Below are 21118 nucleotides of genomic sequence, written 5' to 3' on the forward strand. Positions count from 1 at the left end.
ACATTAATTACTCAACTTGATATGATCTTCCTAGATTAAGGTTCCCACGGGAACACGTAGGAATACGTAGTTACATCGCGTTGATCACAACTTGACAATAACTCTCTCCAAGATCAAATGTCTACGTCCTTCCCAACCATGTAGAGGCTATCAGATATCAGACCACTTTTCTTTCTTAATCTGTCTACCCTCCAGGGTTGGCTTTTCCCTCGAACTCAGCGAGGGATACCACCTCTACCGCCTCAAGGGCATTGTCCTGGAGCATGGGACATTGGGTCAGGGGCCTTGGTGGGGGAAGGAAGCGGCCGTGGCCTTAAGTTAGTGCATCCCGGCATTTGCTGTAGGAGAAGCGGGAAACCACGGAAAACCACTTCCAGGATGGGTGATGTAGGAATCGAACCCGGGCCTTCGGGGGTGGCAGCTAATCACACTAACCACTACACCACAGAGGCGGACATTAGACCACTTAATTTGCAGATATGTTATTTTCCTCCGTGGCAAAATCATCAGAATATTGTACCCTGGGAAATGCGATCCAAATTCATTCATAATTTTAGTTTTAATTATTTATTTAATGAAGGAGTATAATCTTGTGTAAAAATGAAAAGTTCTGGGGAAAAATATATGAGTGAAATAATACTTCTTTCAGACAATATATATTTGGAGATTAACATAATTAAAAAAAGGAATTGCGTGTTTGTTAAAAAAGTACTTGCAAAATTTAGAATGAAATAATTTTTCACCTAGAATGAATTCAGTGAACCCTTAATGGACATCGTGGAGAAGGAAATTGAAATTACTATATATGGAATCTTATTTGGCTTACCCACACTAAGGTTACATAAATTGCAATTCGAAAACCTTACCTCAGTTGGCATGGCACATATCACAATACCTCCAGGTTCTTAGGAATAAAGGATCCTCGGTTTACAGACAGCAGGTTGCGAAACATCGAGAAACTTCCCTCCACATCAACGGATGTAAAGTGTTACGGGATTTCTGTGGTCCACAGAGGTATAAGAAGGTGCTGGGGTGAATGCTTGGACAGTAAATACAGTACAAGTTACAGCAGTAAATTTTGGAATTTTCTTTCTTTCTTTTTTTAGTTAAAAATTTGATAGATACTCTGAATAAGCAACAACAATGAGCTCATCTGCTCCTACAATAACAGCGACACTCAACAATGAGCTCGTCCGCTCCTACAATAACAGTGACAGTCAACAATGAGCTAGTCCGCTCCTACAATAACAGCGACAGTCAACAATGAGCTAGTCCGCTCCTACAATAACAGCGACAGTCAACAATGAGCTCGTCCGCTCCTACAATAACAGTGACAGTCAACAATGAGCTAGTCCGCTCCTACAATAACAGCGACAGTCAACAATGAGCTCATCCGCTCCTAGAATAACAGTGACGGTGAACAATGAGCTAGTCCGCTCCTACAATAACAGTGACAGTCAACAATGAGCTAGTCCGCTCCTAGAATAACAGTGACAGTCAACAATGAGCTCACCCGCTCCTAGAATAACAGTGACGGTGAACAATGAGCTAGTCCGCTCCTACAATAACAGTGACAGTCAACAATGAGCTAGTCCGCTCCTACAATAACAGCGACAGTCAACAATGAGCTCGTCCGCTCCTAGAATAACAGTGACGGTTAACAATGAGCTCATCTACTCCTACAATAACAATGACAGTCAACAATGAGCTAGTCCGCTCCTACAATAACAGTGACAGTCAACAATGAGCTAGTCCGCTCCTAGAATAACAGTGACAGTCAACAATGAGCTCATCTACTCCTACAATAACAATGACAGTCAACAATGAGCTCGTCCGCTCGTACAATGACAGTTAACAATGAGCTAGTCCGCTTCTACAATAACAATAACTTAAAGTCAAAAATCAGGCACAATAGAGAAAATTATTGGCACAAGAGCTTGCAAGTTTTGAGCAATGTAGTTCAAATCGGGTAGACTTTTACAAGAGCATGTTTGCTCCACTGTTTGCATCCTAGAAGACTGCGCTCCAAAAGTTACCACAGTCCAGCCTCCCAGAGGCACAAGCTGCTAACAACATTACACCTTATAAACTTCAAAAACTGTGTTTACTGTCATTTTCTGCTCGACAGCCTGATACACACTCGTCTAGAAATAGTGACAATTTAAACAGGGGCAATGCGTGCCCATTCTAAATGGCCTTAACCTACAAATAAAAGATTTAAGACGATCGGCCACGAAGAAAATTCTAGGAGGCGAAATTCTTGTACTCCTTTCGAAAAACACTTAAAATCCTAATTGGGCTTATCGCCCAAAGTTGCAGAAGCTAAGCCTGTGATTAGGTGAGAAATATTAAGTACCAAATTAGTGTGAAGAATTTAGAAAATCTTAGTCATCCCCCATACCAAGTTGAATCCTTGCCGGGATTAGAATGGAGTCCTTAGACTTGCCGAAAATTTATATACTTTAGAATTTTAGATTAAGAAAAACAGTTGGAAACCTTCCTCTCAAGTTATCTGCCTGGAGCTATCACATGTTAAGAGATGTCTGCCATTACCTTGAGTTGTTGGGCCTTCCGAATGCCTCCTACTATGCCGTACACCCACTTGACCAGAACGATGAAGATGACAATACGGCCCTAAAGCGCCCAGAACTCTCTTGAGCAAGGCAGAATGCGTTTACACCCTCCAATTTAATTGGCTAGAGAAATATACACAAAAATTTCTGATTGGTTAATAATTTAACGAAGAAGGAAGCCGTAGAAGTGCTGAATACCTTAGAACATACAAAAATCTACAAACACTTAAGGTTAACAAACAATCAAGTTTGAAAATTCCCTTAGAGGGCATTTGTGCGTAATCCCGCCGGAGGGGGCACATAGGCCGATAGTAGAGACATCTAAAGGTTAAAGGTGCAAGTATATTGTGATACATAGTTTAGGATTCACAGCACAGATGGCCTTCTAGAAGGCGCGCACGTCAACGGGACGGAGAAGGTGTACCCCCGGTACATAAAGGGTTTATACTCGAAGCAAATGAGATCTTCCTCTTCAAAAACACTCACATCAAGATTTCAATATTTCACTTATCTTGCACGTAATGTGATACGTCCCCGGCTTTCTTCAAGCGCTAGTTTCATTTTCTCTTTTCTCAGATATTGTACTAGAGAAACTAGTGAATTAAAGATGATTCGAATTGAGAATGGGCAGTAAAAATGTAGCCGAAAGAAGCCGTTAATACCTTAAAAAAAAGGGCCAAGGAAGGGCCAATAAGCCCAAAAACCCACCAAAAAAGGCAAAAAAAGGACCAATAAACCCCGCCGTTTTCTGGCCTACAGTGACCAAGCATGAACATGCATAATGTCGGGCGTCGTCTTCCGACTCGTTGGCTCAATGGTCAGCGTGCTGGCCTTCGGTTCAGAGGGTTCCGGGTTCCATATCCGGCTGGGTCGGGGATTTTTACCTTTATTGGTTAATTCCAATGGCCCGAAGATAGTAACATTTTCGCAACACTACTCTTTTGTCTGATACCCCCCAGAATAAACCCTGCTCCTTTCTCTTGGATATTATCCAGTTATCGTATCAAATAACCCAACACTACGCAGGCTATAAATAGAACTCATTATCCTTGTGAGTGAATCTACTCGTGATGAACGGAAGAGACTTTCTTCTTTTTCAGAGGGGCTGAATCTGTGTTGTATTGCTTAGTGGATTAGCTGCCACCTCCAGAGGCCCGGTTTCGTTTCCCAGCTCTGACACGAAATTTGAAAACTGGTTCGAGGGCTGGAACGGGGTCCACTCAGCCTCGGGAGGTCAACCGAGTGGAGCGGATTCGGTTACCACCTGAGGCTTCTCGTAGTTGTTGTCCATGTTTTCCCACTTCCCCTCAACCGGGCGAGTTGGCCGTGCGGTTAGGAGCGCGCAGCTGTGAGCTCGCTTCCGGGAGATAGTGGGTTCGAATCCCAATGTCGGCAGCCCTGAAGGTGGTTTCCATGCTTTCGCATTTTCATAGCAGGCAAATGCCTTAATTAAGGCCACGGCCACTTCCTTCCCATTCCAATGCCTTTCCTGTCCCATTGTCACCATAAGACCTATCCGTGTCGTTCCGACGTAAAGCAAATAGCAAAATAAATAAATAAATGAATATAGCACTTCTCCTCCTGCCAAATGATGCTATGGTACCCAACCTAAGGCCACGACCGCTTCCTTCCTTCCATCTTCCTTGTCTATCCCAGTCTTTCCATCCCTCACAGGCCCCTGTTCAGCTTATCAGGTGAGGCTGCCTGGGCGAGGTACTGGTCCTCCTTCCCGGTTGTATGCCCGACCCAAAGACTCTCTCTGCAGGATACTGCTCTTGGGGCGATAGAGGTGGGATCCTTTCTGAGTCCGGGTCAGGAACCAACCCTGGAGGATAAAGGGATTAAGAAAGAAAGTGGGTCTGAAAATATAATTGTTTTTAATGTCACAATACGTCTTCTTCTTCTTCTTCTTCTTCTTCTTAATCTGCTTACCCTCCAGGGTTGGTTTTGCCCTCGGACTCAGCGAGGGATTGTACCTCTACCAACTTAAGGGCAGTGTCCTGGAGCGTGAGGCATTGAGTCGGGAATACAACTTAGGAGAATGACCAGTACCTATCCCAGGCGGCCTCACCTGCTATGCTGAACAGGGGCCTTGCGGGGGGATGGAAAGATTGGAAGGGATACACAAGGAAGAGGGAAGGAAGCGGACGTGGCCTTTAGTTAGGTATCATCCCGGCATTTGCCTGGAGGAGAAGTGGGAAAACCTCTTCGAGGATGGCTGAGGAGGGAATAGAACCAACCTCTACTCATTTGACCCCCCGTTCTAGCCCTCGTACCACTAATCACACTAACCACTACACCACAGAGGCGGACTCTCACAAAACTATTTATCGAAGAAGTGATGACACAACGTTAAGCAGTACTACATCCTCTATAGAGATAAGACACTTATTTTGCAATAATACTGATTTTCAATCGCATCTCGTCACCTTGAAGAATTACGTGATGAAATCCACGATTACAAGAAGTCGCTCTCGGTGAGCTAATAATATATCTCGAGTACTTGAGCTCAAGTGTTGACAATAATCGGTCACTTTTCCTCCATTAGAGATTGTTCCGTGAAAGTTAAGTTGAACTTTACTTGCGATATTGTTCTGACAAGGAATGTGTAACAGTAAACGGAAGTCGAGGTATAGTGGTGTATAAAGTTGGATATAAAAATTGACATGAATTAATAAGTGATATTCAGGTACCTAAGAAACTTAATATTTGGCACCAGAGAAACTGAACATTCTAAAACCTCGCCGCTGACGGCAAACTGAGAGGTTTCTAAATTGGAGCTCGCTACCAAAACAGCGTAAGTAATCAAACACAACCATATCTCCACCCACTAACGAACGGGAGCTACATTATATAATAATAATAATAATTAATAATAATAATAATAATAATAATAATAATAATAATAATAATAATAATAATCTATTACTAAAATTTAAGGTACGCTTTTATAATATTCTATGTGAGGGTCTAGCCCGGTGGCCCGTTAGCTCAGTTGGTTACAGCGTCGTGCTAATAAAGCGCAGATCGTGGGTTCGATCCCCCCTGGGGCCAATTACTTTCTCCTACTAAGAATTTCCTTTAGCCTACGTTGGATCGACACAGGTCTTGTGGCGACGATGGGATAGGGAAGGCCTAGGAATGGGAAGTAAGCGGCGGTGGCCTTAATTAGGTTACAGCGCACCCTCCCGGCCACGACTTCAGTGTTTATCTTCTGCGAAAATGGGAAACTACGGAATACCACTTTCAGCGCTGCAAACTCACAAGCTACGTGACACAAATCACGTGGCCAAATTGCTCGGTGATCATTAAATTAAATCCCAAGACACTATGAAGTGTAATAACCGTCACAAGTGTTCAGTTCATCATCATCATCATCATCAGTTTACCCTCCAGGTTCGGCTTTTCCCTCGGACTCAGCGAGGGATCCCACCTCTACCGCCTCAAGGGCAGTGTCCTGGAGCTTCAGACTCTTGGTCGGGGGATACAACTGGGGAGTATGACCAGTACCTCGCCCAGGCGGCCTCACCTGCTATGCTGAACAGGGGCCTTGTGGAGGGATGGGAAGATTGGAAGGGATAGGCAAGGAAGAGGGAAGGAAGCGGCCGTGGCCTTAAGTTAGGTACCATCCCGGCATTCGCCTGGAGGAGAAGTGGGAAACCACGGAAAACCACTTCCAGGATGGCTGAGGTGGGAATCGAACCCACCTCTACTCAGTTGACCTCCCGAGGCTGAGTGGACCCCGTTCCAGCCCTCGTACCACTTTTCAAATTTCGTGGCAGAGCCGGGAATCGAACCCGGGCCTCCGGGGGTGTAAGCAAATCACGCTAACCACTAACCACTACAGAGTCCAACTTCGGATCTTATATACTGGTTGAATATTGCGAATTTTCAATACATATTCTTTAATTGAACCTCTCCTTGCGATTTGGAATTTAATTATCTCATCTCCTCTTATATAAAAACCAACTGGCCCGTGGGGGGATCGAACCCACGACCTTCGCGTTATTAGCACGACGCTCTAACCAACTGAGCTAACGGGCCACGGTACGTACTGTACTTTCGCCATGGTATATAGTCCGTCTAGTTTTTGTCGTGGTTATGTCTCGTGTTTGCAACAATGTTTCTCTCCTTTGTAGGTTTTGCTGACATTGCAGATTTTCTCCCTTTTCTACCCGTTATTCTTCTTCTTTATAGCGGCCTATGATCTCACGAAGGAAAGGTTCATTATTTTCCCACCGCGCTGAGTTGGCCGTGCCGATAGGGGCGCGCAGCTCCGTGGTTTCCCATTTTCACACCAGGCAAATACTGGGGTTGCACCTTAATTAAGGCCACGGTCGCTGCCTTCGTACTCCTAGCCCTTTCCTATCCCATCGTCGCCATAAGACATTTCTGTGTCGGCGCGACGTAAAGCAAATAGCATTGTTTTTCCGACCCTTAAGCATGAGCACATTCCGTACCAGCGCAGTTAAATAATATTTCAATGGGCTGATGACCTAGATGTTAGCACCCTTGGAACGATCACCATCATTTCAGCCTTGTTAGCCGTGGCCAATCTCTGTGGTATAGTGGTTAATGTGATTAGTTGCCACCGGCGGAGGCCCTGGTTCGATTCCCACCTCAGGCATCCTTCAAGTGGTTTTGCGTGGTTTCCCACTTCTCCACGAGGCAAATGCCGGGATAGTACCTAAACTTAAGGCCACGGCCGCTTCCTTTCCTCTTCCTTGTCTCTCCCTTCCTATCTTCCCATATTCCGCAAGGCCCCTGTTCAGCACAGCAGGTGAGGCCGCCTGGGCGAGGTACTGGTTTTCCTCCCCAGCTGTATTCCCCGACCCAAATTCTCACGCTCCGAAACACTGCCCATGAGGCGGTAGAGGTGGGATCCCTCGCTGAGTCCTGGAGAGTTAACAGATTAAGAAAGAAAGAAAAAAAACATTTTAGAGACATAATTAATGTGTATTGCGTTACAATCCATTCTTCTAATTCCCAAATATTTCAGACGTCTTATTTTCCATGACGAAATGACACCTTTACTTTTTATGTGGACTTCTGTTTGTAATGATTCATTATTATTGAAAAAGTGCATCATTCTTCTTCTTCTTCTTCTTCTTAATCTGGTTACCCTCCAGGATCGGTTTTTCCCTCGGACTTTTCAAATTTCGTGGAAGAGCCGGGGATCGAACCCGGGCCTCCGGGGGGTGGCAGCTAACCACGCTAACCACTACACCACAGAGGCGGACTACCATTTTCATGACGGTTAAATTTCGATACTTTCCGGTGCCTTCTCCCTTCTTGCACTGTGAATTAGAGGACTCCCAGCGCTTCTGTCTCTACCTTTTTAAGAAATATTGTGTATTTAGGTTTAGAATTAATATTTAGTGGGTTTATAAATGGGTTCTTTTTTTCTTATTTTAACAATCTAAAATTGACATTTGTACATTTACAATAAACTGCAACCATCTGTAAATTACACGACTAACCGTTACTGGTGGACAGTGTATATTAAGTGAACCATTTTTCTTAAAGTGGGTCCTGACTCTTGCAGAGAAGTGGGTTGAGATATTTCTGCGTCCTGCTCGCAGCCAATGGCAGCAGGCCGCAATCACACCACACCACGACGGTAGTTATATTCCTGTCGTGTTCATGTGGCAGTACAGTCAGCGCTCACGGCCGCTGTGATTATTGTAGTAGGTCACGGTGTGATCGCTCGGTGCACTTGCACCTAACCTTGTTGGCACACAACGAGGATATTTGTGAATGTGCTAGACGCCAGAGGATCAGGTGTTAAGACAAAGAAACTACTCATCTTTCTTCTTACTTTCGTAATCAGCGAGGGATCCCACGTCTATCGCCTCACGGGCAGTGTTTCGGAGCGTGAGAATTTGGGTCGGGGGATACAGCTGGGGAGGAAGACCAGTACCTGGCCCAGGCGGCCCCACCTGCTATGCTGAACAGGGGTCTTATCGGGGATGGGAAGATAGGAAAGGATAAACAAGGAAGAGAGAAGGAAGCCGCCGTGCCTGGAGGAGAAGAGGGAAACAACGGAAAACAACTTTGAGGATGACTGAGGTGGGAATCGAACCCTCCTCTAATCAGTTGTCCGCCCGAGGCTGAGTGGACGTAGCTCCAGCCCTCGTAACACTTTTCAATCTTCGTTACCGAGCTCGATAGCTGCAGTCGCTTAAGTGCGGCCAGTATCCAGTATTCGGGAGATAGTAGGTTCGAACCCCACTGTCGGCAGCCCTGAAAATGGTTTTCAGCGGTTTCCCATTTCCACACCAGGCAAATCCTGGGGCATTAGTTTAATAATATACGCCGATAGGAATCATCTCCAAACTACAACGACCAATTCTTAAACATTGACCCGTTGGGGGCGGGGGGGGGGGGAACGAACCCACAACCTTCGCGTTATTAGCACGACGCTCTAACCAACTGACGTCACGGGCCGTCTGCTACCTTGCGATATATAAGTAATCTTAAAGCAGTAGTTCACTAATGTTTAGATTAATGAACTACCTGGATAGGGACTAAACTGCACACTATAGTGACAAAACCGTAAAACATTGGCCCGTGGGGGGATCGGACCCACGACCTTCGCGTTATTAGCACGACGCTCTAACCAACTGAGCTAACAGGATTGCTAATAACCTGTGATATATATGTAACATTCCAGCGGTAGTTCACTAATGTTTAGATTAATGAACTTCGTGGATAGGGACTAATCTGCACACTACAGCGACCAAACCGTAAAACTTTTTCCCGTGGGGGGATCGAACCCACGACCTTCGCTTTATTAGCACGACGCTCTAAGTAAATGAACTAACGGGCCTGTTGGTAACCGCCGATATATATGTAATATTTAGGGAAATACCGCTGGAATATTACATATATATATAACAGGATAGCGACAGGACTCTTAGCTCAGTTAGTTAGAGCGTCGTGCTAATAACGCGATGGTCGTGGGTTCGATCCCCTCACGGGCCAACGTTTTACGGTTTGGTCGATATAGTGTGCAGATTAGTCCCTATCCACGAACTATAAAGTATAAACATTAGTGGACTACCGCTGGAAGATTACTTATATATCGCAACGTAGCAACAGGCCTGTTAGCTCAGTTGGTTAGAGCGTCGTGCTAATAAGTAAGTAAGTAAGTAATTCGTCTTTATTCGTGGCGAAGTTAGGGCTCAAGGCCCTCTCTTACACTTAACCACAATATTTAAAATGAGTAACGTACATATAATATTTAAATAAACAGATCTTTTAAAATAATATGCTACTAATAGAACATTTTGAGATTGTAATAAAAAAACTATTATAGAATGGACAACACTACAATCTAAGTGTACATGATGATAAATATAAAACTAACACTAGTGATAAGAGACGGAAACACAGAAGAAAAAAAAACCTATAACTAGCAAATATATTTCTAATTTTTATGAATATATGCTCATTCACGCACTCATTCACACTACACACATCGAAAGTCAGCTAGAGGTATTCAGAAAGTGATTTCGGCAATCCGTCTTAAATCTCCTACGAGAACGCAAATCCCTAATGGTAGCAGGTAGGGTATTCCACAGCCTCGCGGCAGTGACTACAAAGGAGCGGTTGTAGGTCCTGGAGTGACTGAGAGATAACGCGAAGGTCGTGGGTTCGATCCTCCCACGGGCCAGTGTTTTACGGTTTGGACGCTATAGTGAGCAGATGAATCCCTATCAACGAAGTTCGTTAATCTAAACATTACACACTGTAGCTAACAAACCGTAAAACATTGGCCCGTGGGGGGATCGAACCCACGACCTTCGCGTTATTAGCACGACGCTCTAACCAACTGAGCTAACTGACCTGTTTTTACATTGCGATATATAAGTAATCTTACAGCGGTAATTCACTATTGTTTACATAAACGAACTTCGTGGATAGGGACTCATCTGCCCACTACAGCGACCAAACCGTAAAACGTTGGGCCGTGGGGGGATCGAACCCACGACCGTAGCGTTATTAGCACGACGCTCTAACCATATGAGCTAACGGGCCTGTTGTTACCTACCGATATATATGTAATCCTTCAGCGGTAATTCACTAATATTTAGATTAACGAACTTCGTGGATAGGGACTCATCTGCACACTACAGCGACCAAACCGTAAAACTTTTTCCCGTGGGGGAATCGAACCCACGACCTTCGCGTTATTAGCACGACGCTCAAACCATCTGAGGTAACGGGCCTTTTGCTAACTTGCGATATATAAGTAATCGTCCAACGGTAATTCACTAATGTTTAGATAAATGAACTTCGTGGATATGGACTCATCTGCACACTACAGCGACCAAACCGTAAAACATTGGCCCGTGGGGGGATCGAACCCACGACCTTCGCGTTATTAGCACGACGCTCTAACCAACAGAGCTAACGGGCCTGTTGCTAGCCTGCGAGAAAACTCCCTGTAGTAATGTGAGTGATCAGGAGGGCAGTAAAGTTGCAGAAAATATACCGACTGTAAGCGAGGACTTCTGCTTTCAATTAGTAAAGATGTTAAGGAATCGTGTAAGAATCTTGAGGTAGAGCTCGGTAAATCTCTGAACTCGGTTCATGAGAAACTGGAGGAAAACTTTATTTTACTCAAGAGTCATGGAGAAGAACTGAAATCATGTAAGGAAGTTATTGAGAGCCTTAAATCAGAGAACTGTTCATTAAAGAAGAAGATCAGCAACTTACAACAACAAATAGATGACCTAGACCAATATGGAAGGCGGAATACACTGGAAATACATGGAATTCCTGAAACGCCAAATGAAGATGCGATCTCCTTAGTGAAAAATGTAGGTCGGGCATTAGATGTTACTGTGACTGATAATATGATCGACACATGTCATAGGTTAAAAAAGCCAGTAAGTCAACCTCACGCAGGAGTTATCGTAAAATTTGTTAGAAGATTTGACAGGGATATGTTTCTCCAGAGGCGTAAGATTAAACGTAACTTGAGCTGTGCTGACATTGGACTTACCTCTGGGAGGCCTATCTATGTCAACCAAAATCTCACTTTAAACAGGAGGATTATTTTCAGTGAAGCGAGAAACGTGAAAAGGAAGAGAGATTTTGCATATTTGTAGATGGATAATGCAGGAAATATTGAACTTAGGAAGAAAGCAAGTGACACTTATGTATATACTCTTAGAACGATTGATGATGTTAAGAATTTGGCATGGTATAGATGGCTGCAGTCCGCCTCTGTGGTGTAGTGGTTAGCGTGATTAGCTGCCACCCCCGGAGGCCCGGGTTCGATTCCCGGCTCTGCCACGAAATTTGAGAAGTGGTACGAGGGCTGGAACGGTCTCCACTCAGCCTCGGGAGGTCAACTGAGTAGAGGTGGGTTCGATTCCCACCTCAGCCATCCTGGAAGTGGTTTTCCGTGGTTTCCCACTTCTCCTCCAGGCGAATGCCGGGATGGTACCTAACTTAAGGCCACGGCCGCTTCCTTCCCTCTTCCTTGCCTATCCCTTCCAAACTTCCCATCCCTCCACAAGGCCCCTGTTCAGCATAGCAGGTGAGGCCGCCTGGGCGAGGTACTGGTCATTCTCCCCAGTTGTATCTCCGACCAAGAGTCTGAAGCTCCAGGACACTGCCCTTGAGGCGGTGGAGGTGGTATCCCTCGCTGAGTCCGAGGGAAAAGCCGAACCTGGAGGGTAAACAGATGATGAATGAATGAGCATCTACAATTTCAAGGAGGCCGATTTTTATGAGTTGTATGACTGGAATCAGTTACTATAGAGTAAAGACCCCAACAATGCAGTAAGCTATTTTTATGAAGTCCTTAATAACCTTTTCACAAAATATGTTCCTAAAGAAACAGTGAATAAGAAAAGAATGTACCCTTGATGGTTTACATCAGATATAATTAAAATGTTGAAATTAAAGGAGATTCACAGGAAGCACATAAAGCATTCTGAATACAGTGCTCACATGTACAAACAATTGAGAAAACATTCTAAGACACTTATTGCAAGGGCATATAAATTGTATATATTACAGTCACAGGATAATATAAAAAAATGATCCGAAAACGTTTTCGGGTTTCATAAAAAGTAAACGAAATGATAGTTTGTTCAAACAGTGTATGACATATGGTAGAAACCATTTTGTAACTGCGCAAGGAATAGCCAATGCGTTTGCATGTTATTTTCAAACTGTTTATGCACCCCACCCTTCTTTATATATAGCCTCCGAGTCAGTGTCAATGATTACTGCTCATAGTTTGCAGATGGGTCCTATACGCGAAGACGAGTATAAAGATGCAGTAACAAACCTTAAGGCTTCTAAATCGGCGGGAATTGATCACATACCTCCTTACATTATTAAAGGATGTGCAGAGATGCTAATGGTTCCACTATGTACCATATATAATTTTTTTTAAAGACGCAAATATTTCCTGAAATTTGGAAAATAAGTAAAATAACTCCGATCCTTAAATCTGGTGATAGTTCTAAAATTGAGAACTACAGAGCTATTTCAATAATATGTGCTCCAGCGAAGCTCTTTGACCAAATACTCTATGTTAGAATATTTAATCATATCAAACCATACATATCAGAATCTCAGCATGGGTTTTATCCCAAGCGTTCTACTACGACTAATCTTATGATCTTAGGATATTTCTGATTCATTGAATGAAGGGCTTCCTGTCGATGCAGTTTATACTGAATTTGCAAAAGCTTTTGATAAAATTGATCATGGTATTCTTTTGAGAAAATTATCATTATTTGGTTTATCTTCTGAATTTCTGAAATTAATTTCTTCATATCTATTAGACAGAAAACAGTTTGTATCTTACGCACAAAATACTTCATTCAAGTTCAAAGTTAATTCTGGAGTCCCTCAGGGCTCAAACCTTGTTCCATTGTTCTTTATATTATTTATAAATGACTTACCGAATGTAATAAAATATTCAAAATCCTTACTCTTTGCTGACGACTTAAAGATTTATAAGCAAATTACCGAGTATGATGATGCTATGGAATTGCAAGCCGATCTGAACAACTGTTACAAATGGTGTGTTGCAAACAGGCTTTTTTTTTTCAATATTAAGAAGTGTTTTGTGATAACACTTTCTAGTAATAAGAATGTGACTGTGAATAACTACAGAATAAATGGTGAGATCTTGCAGAGGTGTAATTTAGTAAATGATCTGGGTGTTATGCTTGATTCAAAACTTCCATTCAACAGTCACATTCACAAAATTACAAATGATGGATTTAGACAATTAGGGTTTATTATTAGAAATACTCAGGAACTTAGCGATGAATATACTTTAAAAATCTTATTCAGTCATCTTGTTAGAAGTAAACTTGAATATGCATGTGTAGTGTGGTCTCCTCAGTACATGTGTACAATTAACGAAATAGAAAAAATACAAAACAAAATTTTTGCGATATATTTTATATTTTAAAAAATATAACCGATCATCATATCATCAAAGAGTTTCCTATAGAACTCTATTAAATGAATTTGGTTTAATGCAGCTCAGTACACGTAGAATATTAGCTCAACAGATATTTTTTTTTACAAGACAGTTAATGGAATATTAGATAAGCAAGAGTTTCTTAAAAGAATCAACTTCTATAGCAAGGGGGTAACTCTTCGTTTGAGACAAACATTTTACTGCCCCTTCTCAAGAACCTCACTTCATAAAAATTCACCTGTTGTAAAAATGTGTGAAGTATATAACAAAATATCTTCTGACAGCAGAGAAATAGATTTTGCTTTATCACTTCCTTTATTTAAAAAATGTTAAAACAATATTTACATTATAATGAATAATTTATTGGAGAAAATTCAGCACTGAAATATGATTAATGTAATGCCACTATTATTTTTCAAATGTATATGTGTTCGTGTATTTGCTGTTCTTATGAATATTTTTCTGTTTTCTCTGCTTATACTTTAATACTTTATATGTTTGTATGTTTTATTTAAAATGTGTTTAAATCTTGGTTTTTTAATTGTTTGTACCATCCATTGTAATTGGGGATATACCCTGTTATGGATGTATCTATATATATAAAATAGCTTGTCCTGACTGACTGACTGATTCATCATCGCCGAGCCAAAACTACTGGACATAAAGAAATGAAATTTTGGGCATAGATTCATTTTAAGATGTAGGTGCTCGCTAAAAAAGGATTTTTGGATATTCCTTCGCTAAGGGGGTGAAAAGGGGGTTGGAATTTTAAAATGAGTGTATCTATATCTCAAAACTTTGAAAGTTTACAGATGTAAAAATTGGTATTTAGAATCTCCTTTAAAAATAAGGAAATACGTATTTTTTTGTTTTCAGAAAATCCCAATAGGAGGGGTGAAAAACGGTAAAAAAGGGGGTTGGATGCCTTTAATCAGAATACCGGTACTTATATCTCAGAAACTGAAGATATTACAGACCTGAAAATTGGTACTTTTGATCTCTTTTAAAAATAAAGAAACACGTATTTTTTTGTTTTTGAAAAATCCAATTAATGGGAGGGTGAAAAGGGGGGTGAATTTTTAAAAACAGTGCATCTATATCTCAAAACTTTTAAAGTTTACAGATGTAAAAATAGGTATTTAGAATCTTCATTAAAAATAAAGAAACACGTATTTTTTTGTTTTCGGAAAATCCCAATAGGAGGGGTGAAAAGGGGTGCAAATGGATTGAATGCCTTTAATGAGGATACTTATATCTCAGAAACTGAAGATATTACAGACCTGAAAATTGGTACCTTTGATCACTTTTAAAAATAAAGAAACACGTATTTTTTTGTTTTTGGAAAATCCAAATAATGGGGGGTGAAAAGGGGGGTGAATTTTTAAATTGAGTGTATCTATATCTCAAAACTTTTAAAGTTTATAGATGTAAAATATGGTATTTAGAATCTCCTTTAAAAATAAAGAAACACTTTTTTTTTGTTTTCGGAAAATCCCGATAGGAAGGGTGGAAAAGGGTGAAAAAGAGGTTGAATGCCTTTAACGAGGCTACTTATATTTCAGAACCTGAAGATATTACAGACCTGAAAATTGGTATTGGGGATCCACTTTAAAAATAAGGAAACACGTATATTTTCGTTTTTGAAAAACCCGGATAATGGGGGTGAAAAGGGGGGTGAATTTTTAAAATGATTGTGTCTATATCTTAAAACTTTAAAAGTTTACAGATGTGAAAATTGGTATTTAGAATCTCCTTTAAAAGTAAAGGAATAAGTATTTTTTCGTTTTCTGTAAATCCCAATAGGAGGGGTGTAAAAGGGTGAATAGTGGGTTGAATGCCTTTAATGAGGATATATATATCTCAGAAACTGAATATATTACAGAACTAAAAATTTGTATATGGGATCTCCTTTAAAAATAAAGAAACGCGTATTCTCGGAAAATCCAATGAATGGGGGGGGGAAAGAATTCTAAAATTAATTGACTTAATTGTATGAGAATACATACATCTAATAAAAACTAAAGTTGTTACGGACGTGAAAATTGGTATTTTGATCTCCTTTAAAAACAAAGAAATACGCGTTTTGTGGGGGAAACCATCTTGGGGGGCGGGAGTGGAAAGGAGTTGAATTCCTTTCATGAGGACACATAAATCAAAAACTGAAGAAGTTAGAGTCGTGATAATTGCTATTTAGAAGATCCTTTACTATTAAAGAAACAAGTATTTTTTGCCGGAAAATTCACTTAGGGGGGGGGGAGAAGTGTGAAAGGAAGTAAAAAAAAGCGAATTATTTTTATGGGGATACTTATATCTCAAAACTCAAGGTAATAGACGTGAACATTGGGGTTTGGAATCTCCTTTAAACATAAAGAAACACTCCTTCTTTTAATTTTTTTTTTGGGGGGGGGGTAAATAAACTTAACGGCGGTGGGGTGTAAAAGGAGGTGAGACCAATTGATTTTGCTGTTCATAATGTACTTATAAGGAGCCTCCGTTGCTCACTCGGCAGCGCGCCGGCCTCTCACAGCTGGGTTCCGTGGTTCAAATCCCGGTCACTCAATGTGACATTCGTGCTGGACAAAACGGAGGCGGGACAGGTTTTTCTCCTGATACTTCGCTTTTCCCTGTCATCATTCATTCCAGCAACACTGTCCAATATTTCATTTCATTTGTCATTCATCGATCATTGCCCCAGAGGAGTGCTTCGGCAGCCGGCACAATTCCTACTGTCGCCGCTAGATGGGGCTTTATTCCTTCCATTCCTGACCCTGTCGAACGACTGGAAACAGCCTGTATATTTTCGATGTACTTATTCTGATCATAAACCGATCATTTATTTTCGTTTTCAACAGCCAACTTTTCCTTCGGAGAACGTTCTTATATTACAGTAGATTCTCCTGGCATATGAATAAAAATTTAAACACATTTGAAATAAACGATAGGAATGAGATTGACCGTCCAATTGTTCACCTCTATAATAAGGTCAATAATGCACGGAAGTATGTCATTCGTATCGCCAGAAATCCCGCACACTTGCGTACGCGCGACATTGGTGCTGGTCACATTCTCAACAATAACAATGGCAGCAGATGTAATTTACCGCCAAGTAGCGGTCTTGCATCTTGCTGTGGGGTCCAGAACATCTATAATAATAATAATAATAATAATAATAATAATAATAATAATAATAATAATAATAATAATAATAATAATAATAATAATAATAATAATAATAATAATAATAATAATAATAATAATAATAATAATAATAATAATTGTACCGGGCGGTACACCTCTACTCTGTTTATTTAAAAGTTGCGCCAGTTGAAACTCCTCTTCTGGAGGAAGTCTGAACTTTATCTACACTATTAATCTACTAATTTCTCAGAAGATGTCACTACCTGGAAATTTTTGAGTTTGTGAACTGTGTCATTTTTGATGTGTTTTTGTTTCGCTTGAAGTAAGAAGTGTGAACTTTCTCTTCTAGAGGACACTACTGAAGATCAACAATAGTGCGACCTAGTGCGAAATCAAAGAACTATTTTGTTGGAGAAATTTTTATTTCAAGAGTTTGTTCTTTGTTAAATTTCTTTCTGTCATGGTTTAAGTTGGCTGTATACCCCTCTTTTTCCCCTTATTTTGGATCTAGCCAATCCCGAATTTCTTTAATTAATTTTCCACCAATAATGTGTTTCTTTTTCCTCTATGTAGGGGTTTCTTTTCCCTAGCCAATAAAAACTTTGAGGGAGGGTGTTTTATTTCCCCTAACGCCTAGAATCTTCCGCGAGAGGTTATAAACTGCTGATTTTGGGGTCTCCGGGCCACTTCTGTTCCATCTTTCAGTGTATTAAGTACATAGCAGGAGGCGGGAAGCGCCTCTTTCTTCTTCAGCCGTTCAACACCAGGTAATGGCCTATTAATAACTTCTTTTCTTGCTAGGTCGGCAGTTTAACACTCGCGGCGGGTTCGAAGCATTTCCATCATGTAACCTTTTCCTAAAATGTAATTACTCTTTTCATCTTTTTCTTGTAAGGCTACATATTGGGATAGAGAGTGCTAACCCTCTCGAGCTCCCACTCATATTTGTTTTGAGGTGAACTTATTTTCTCAAACTATTCTTCGTTTATGTAATGTAAAGTGTTCTTCTCTAAGTCACCTCTGTAGTATGGGATTAGCCCTTGCGTTAGCGGCCCAGAGCCAGATTAGGTTTTAAAAAAAAAACAAAGTGTATTAGGAGTGCAAGATCGCCTCCTCTCAAATTGTTATTTTAGAGGTCATGTAATCAACCTTCTTTTCATGTAATAGACCTCTGTAGGTTGGGTATTTTACCCCTGTGAATACGTCCTTAAAGGACAGCTTGAAGGTAGAGTTTGGTGTGGCCTTTGAGAGGCTTAAATTTTAAGAGCGGATCGCTCTTTTGAAAATGGAGTGTCATATGCCTCGTGGAGGCTTTTCTGTGTAATTCGGAGCCAGGGGCTCCTAGGGATGAATGGGGTTTTCTGCCCCTCTGTTAAAACTTGTGTTTGTGGTAAAACTGAGCTGATCGCTGAAGTCAGGGCGTGAAGCCCAAAACCTGTAAATATTGTAACTCCCCTTGTTTTGCTACATTGTACCTGCCATGTCTGTTATTGCTTTGTTTTTGAAAAGAAAATATAACCTTGTTAAATTTTAAATTAATTTTACATGCACTATAATTTCGTAGCTTGAAACCCATTCACACCCGCACCTTCTTTTACGCATAACTACCGCTAAAACACGGTAACAATAATAATAATAATAATAATAATAATAATAATAATAATAATAATAATAATAATAATGTTCTGGACCGTCGTCAAATGTGCGGACCGCGGTGGAAACGGGTCCTGGATGGGTAATGACTATGAATGCAGTCTGGCCGCGGGTTCAGTACCGCCAAGGCACCCAAGACGACACCACGCTGGATCTCCTGAAGGATTTGTTCCATATTAAAAATGCTTATAAGAAAAGATGGCAAAGATTTAGAGACCCAACTGACAGGGTGGAATACCTGGACCTAGCCTGGGAAGTACGAAATCGATTGCTGGAAATAAAGATTGAAAAATGGGAGGAAACTTGCCATAATCTATTAGAAAACGAGTCAGATCGCGAGTTTTGGCGGATTCTCGCAGAAAACGATTCAGATCGCGAATTTCGGCTGATTAGATAGATAACTCTTTATTGCCACCCTAGTTTGCACCATCGGTTACAGACAATAAAGAGCATAAAATACACATGAACCCAAAAAACCAAACAAAACAATATAAACCAAACAAAACAAAACAATATAGACTAACATACCATTATATATAATATAAAGCTCTAACTATCTACACTAAAACTATTAACTAAGAACCCCAAAAAAACCGCACAATATAATATAAACCAAACAATACAATTACTATCTACTCTACTTATTAGTGGTGTCAATGTCGGCGGAATCCGGCCTAACACTGCACCGACTTGTCTAAAACTATTGAGATGCCTCTGGTATGCGAGGAACTCCTCCGCATGTAAGGGCATCCCCTATCTACTCTCTACAGCTAACTAAACATAAAAAAATAAGATAAAATAAAAAAACCTCGGCTGCTGCGGCATTCCCTGTGAGGAGAGATCCAACCCACCCTGGCCGCTCAGCCCCTCCTCCCGGGTTAGATATTACCCCCACCTATAGCTCGTACTTCTCTCCTCATCTTACGTGGCGAATCGTAGAGGCGGTTTCCGGTCCGTCATACGATCCGTCACGCATTTATCTACTGCTCCGCCTATAATCGTGTCGTCTTACCGCCACCATCTTGATTCAGTTGTTATTCTGTGAGCGGACATGTTTCCTCTTTCACCTAGGGATGGGACTGTACCATCCCACCCGTCTGTCTCTTATCCCCTCCCCCCTTCCATCCCCAATCTTCCCCTCTTACTCTTCCTAGCCTCTGTCCATCTCTCTTATAATACTTATTCGCTAACTACAAACTACTTTCCACTTTACCGTATAGTTAATATTTATACACTATATACAAACGCACTTGTTGACAATTTCCAGTTCCTTGCTCATCGCTTTTCTTTCTTATTCTTGCGTCTCTTAGACTAAAACTACTTCCTAATTTCATTTTTTTAAAAAATAGTTTAACTTATTAAACCACGGAATTGCCACAAAACAAATCTGTCTTTTCCTTGTTTCCTCACATCACTTATCAATCCTTTCCATCTCTAAACAGTCCAGCAGTTCCTCTTCCTCACGGCCACTCATTACTTATTAAAATTTTTAAGCCAGAGTTTAGAATTATCTACTATTATGTTATCCAAACACCTTTTCTTGTCCACTAACCCTATCATTCATATTCTAACACTGTTTACAAATGTATTTGTTGACAATTCTATAGCTCCTACGAGTCTTAGACTGAAACTAAAAAACTACTCTCTAATTTTTTTTAAAAATTTTTTTTTGAGCTTAAATCTTAAACAATCGAATTGCCAACAATCAAACCTGGCTTTCCCTTATTCCTTCTCTTTCTTCCGCTTATTTCCGTTTCTAAACAGTCCAACAGTTCCTCTTACTCACATCTCTCATTGCTTTTTTTTTTTTTCTAACATTAACTACCACCTCCGTTTTCTCACACATGCAATCCTCTCCAAATATATACAAATCTTCTTATCATCATACAATCAGATTGTACTTCAAACTCATCTTATTGTCTTCAATTTTTATATAACCTAGCAGTTTCGTCTACCTCCTTCCTCTCCTTCCTCTGTAACCCTCTTTTACCCCTTATTCTCTTAATTTCTTTATAAATCTCATTCTAACCATATTTAAATATTTCGAAATATTTGTTCCTCTTCCCCATTCTCTGGCCAGCCACACCGTCATCTTTTCAATTTTTTCTACTTTTTCTATCTCTTTTTTACTCAACACTTTCTTTTTCAGCTCTTCTAACTCCCTACATTCGATGAATATATGTAGGTCCGACCATTTTTCTCCACACAGAATACATCTACCTGCATTTTCTGTACCTATCCAGCCTCTGTTGGTAGGAGTTCCAAAAATCCACCAGTATAGACCTCTCTTGCC

At 40.9% G+C, this 21118-nt stretch overlaps 1 long non-coding RNA gene and 3 other non-coding genes across 4 annotated transcripts in view; 1 reads left to right on the forward strand and 3 right to left on the reverse strand.

The window, feature by feature from the left end:
- Positions 1-6543: 6543 nt before the first annotated feature.
- Positions 6544-6617, reverse strand: TRNAI-AAU (transfer RNA isoleucine (anticodon AAU)). The gene has a single exon. It is a non-coding gene; the product is annotated as a tRNA-Ile (tRNA).
- A 3731-nt stretch (positions 6618-10348) lies between these two features.
- Positions 10349-10422, reverse strand: TRNAI-AAU (transfer RNA isoleucine (anticodon AAU)). Its single transcript has one exon. It is a non-coding gene; the product is annotated as a tRNA-Ile (tRNA).
- A 499-nt stretch (positions 10423-10921) lies between these two features.
- TRNAI-AAU (transfer RNA isoleucine (anticodon AAU)) lies at positions 10922-10995 on the reverse strand. The gene has a single exon. It is a non-coding gene; the product is annotated as a tRNA-Ile (tRNA).
- Positions 10996-17716: 6721 nt separating this feature from the next.
- The window catches only part of LOC136882429 (uncharacterized), a 380234-nt gene continuing 376832 nt past the window's right edge, over positions 17717-21118 (forward strand). The window contains exon 1 of the long non-coding RNA XR_011018804.1: positions 17717-17939. This is a non-coding gene — a long non-coding RNA (uncharacterized lncRNA). The remainder of the gene's footprint in view (positions 17940-21118) is intronic.

The sequence above is a fragment of the Anabrus simplex genome, chromosome 10, assembly GCF_040414725.1.
Source record: "Anabrus simplex isolate iqAnaSimp1 chromosome 10, ASM4041472v1, whole genome shotgun sequence".
NCBI classification, from domain to species: Eukaryota; Metazoa; Arthropoda; class Insecta; order Orthoptera; family Tettigoniidae; genus Anabrus; species Anabrus simplex.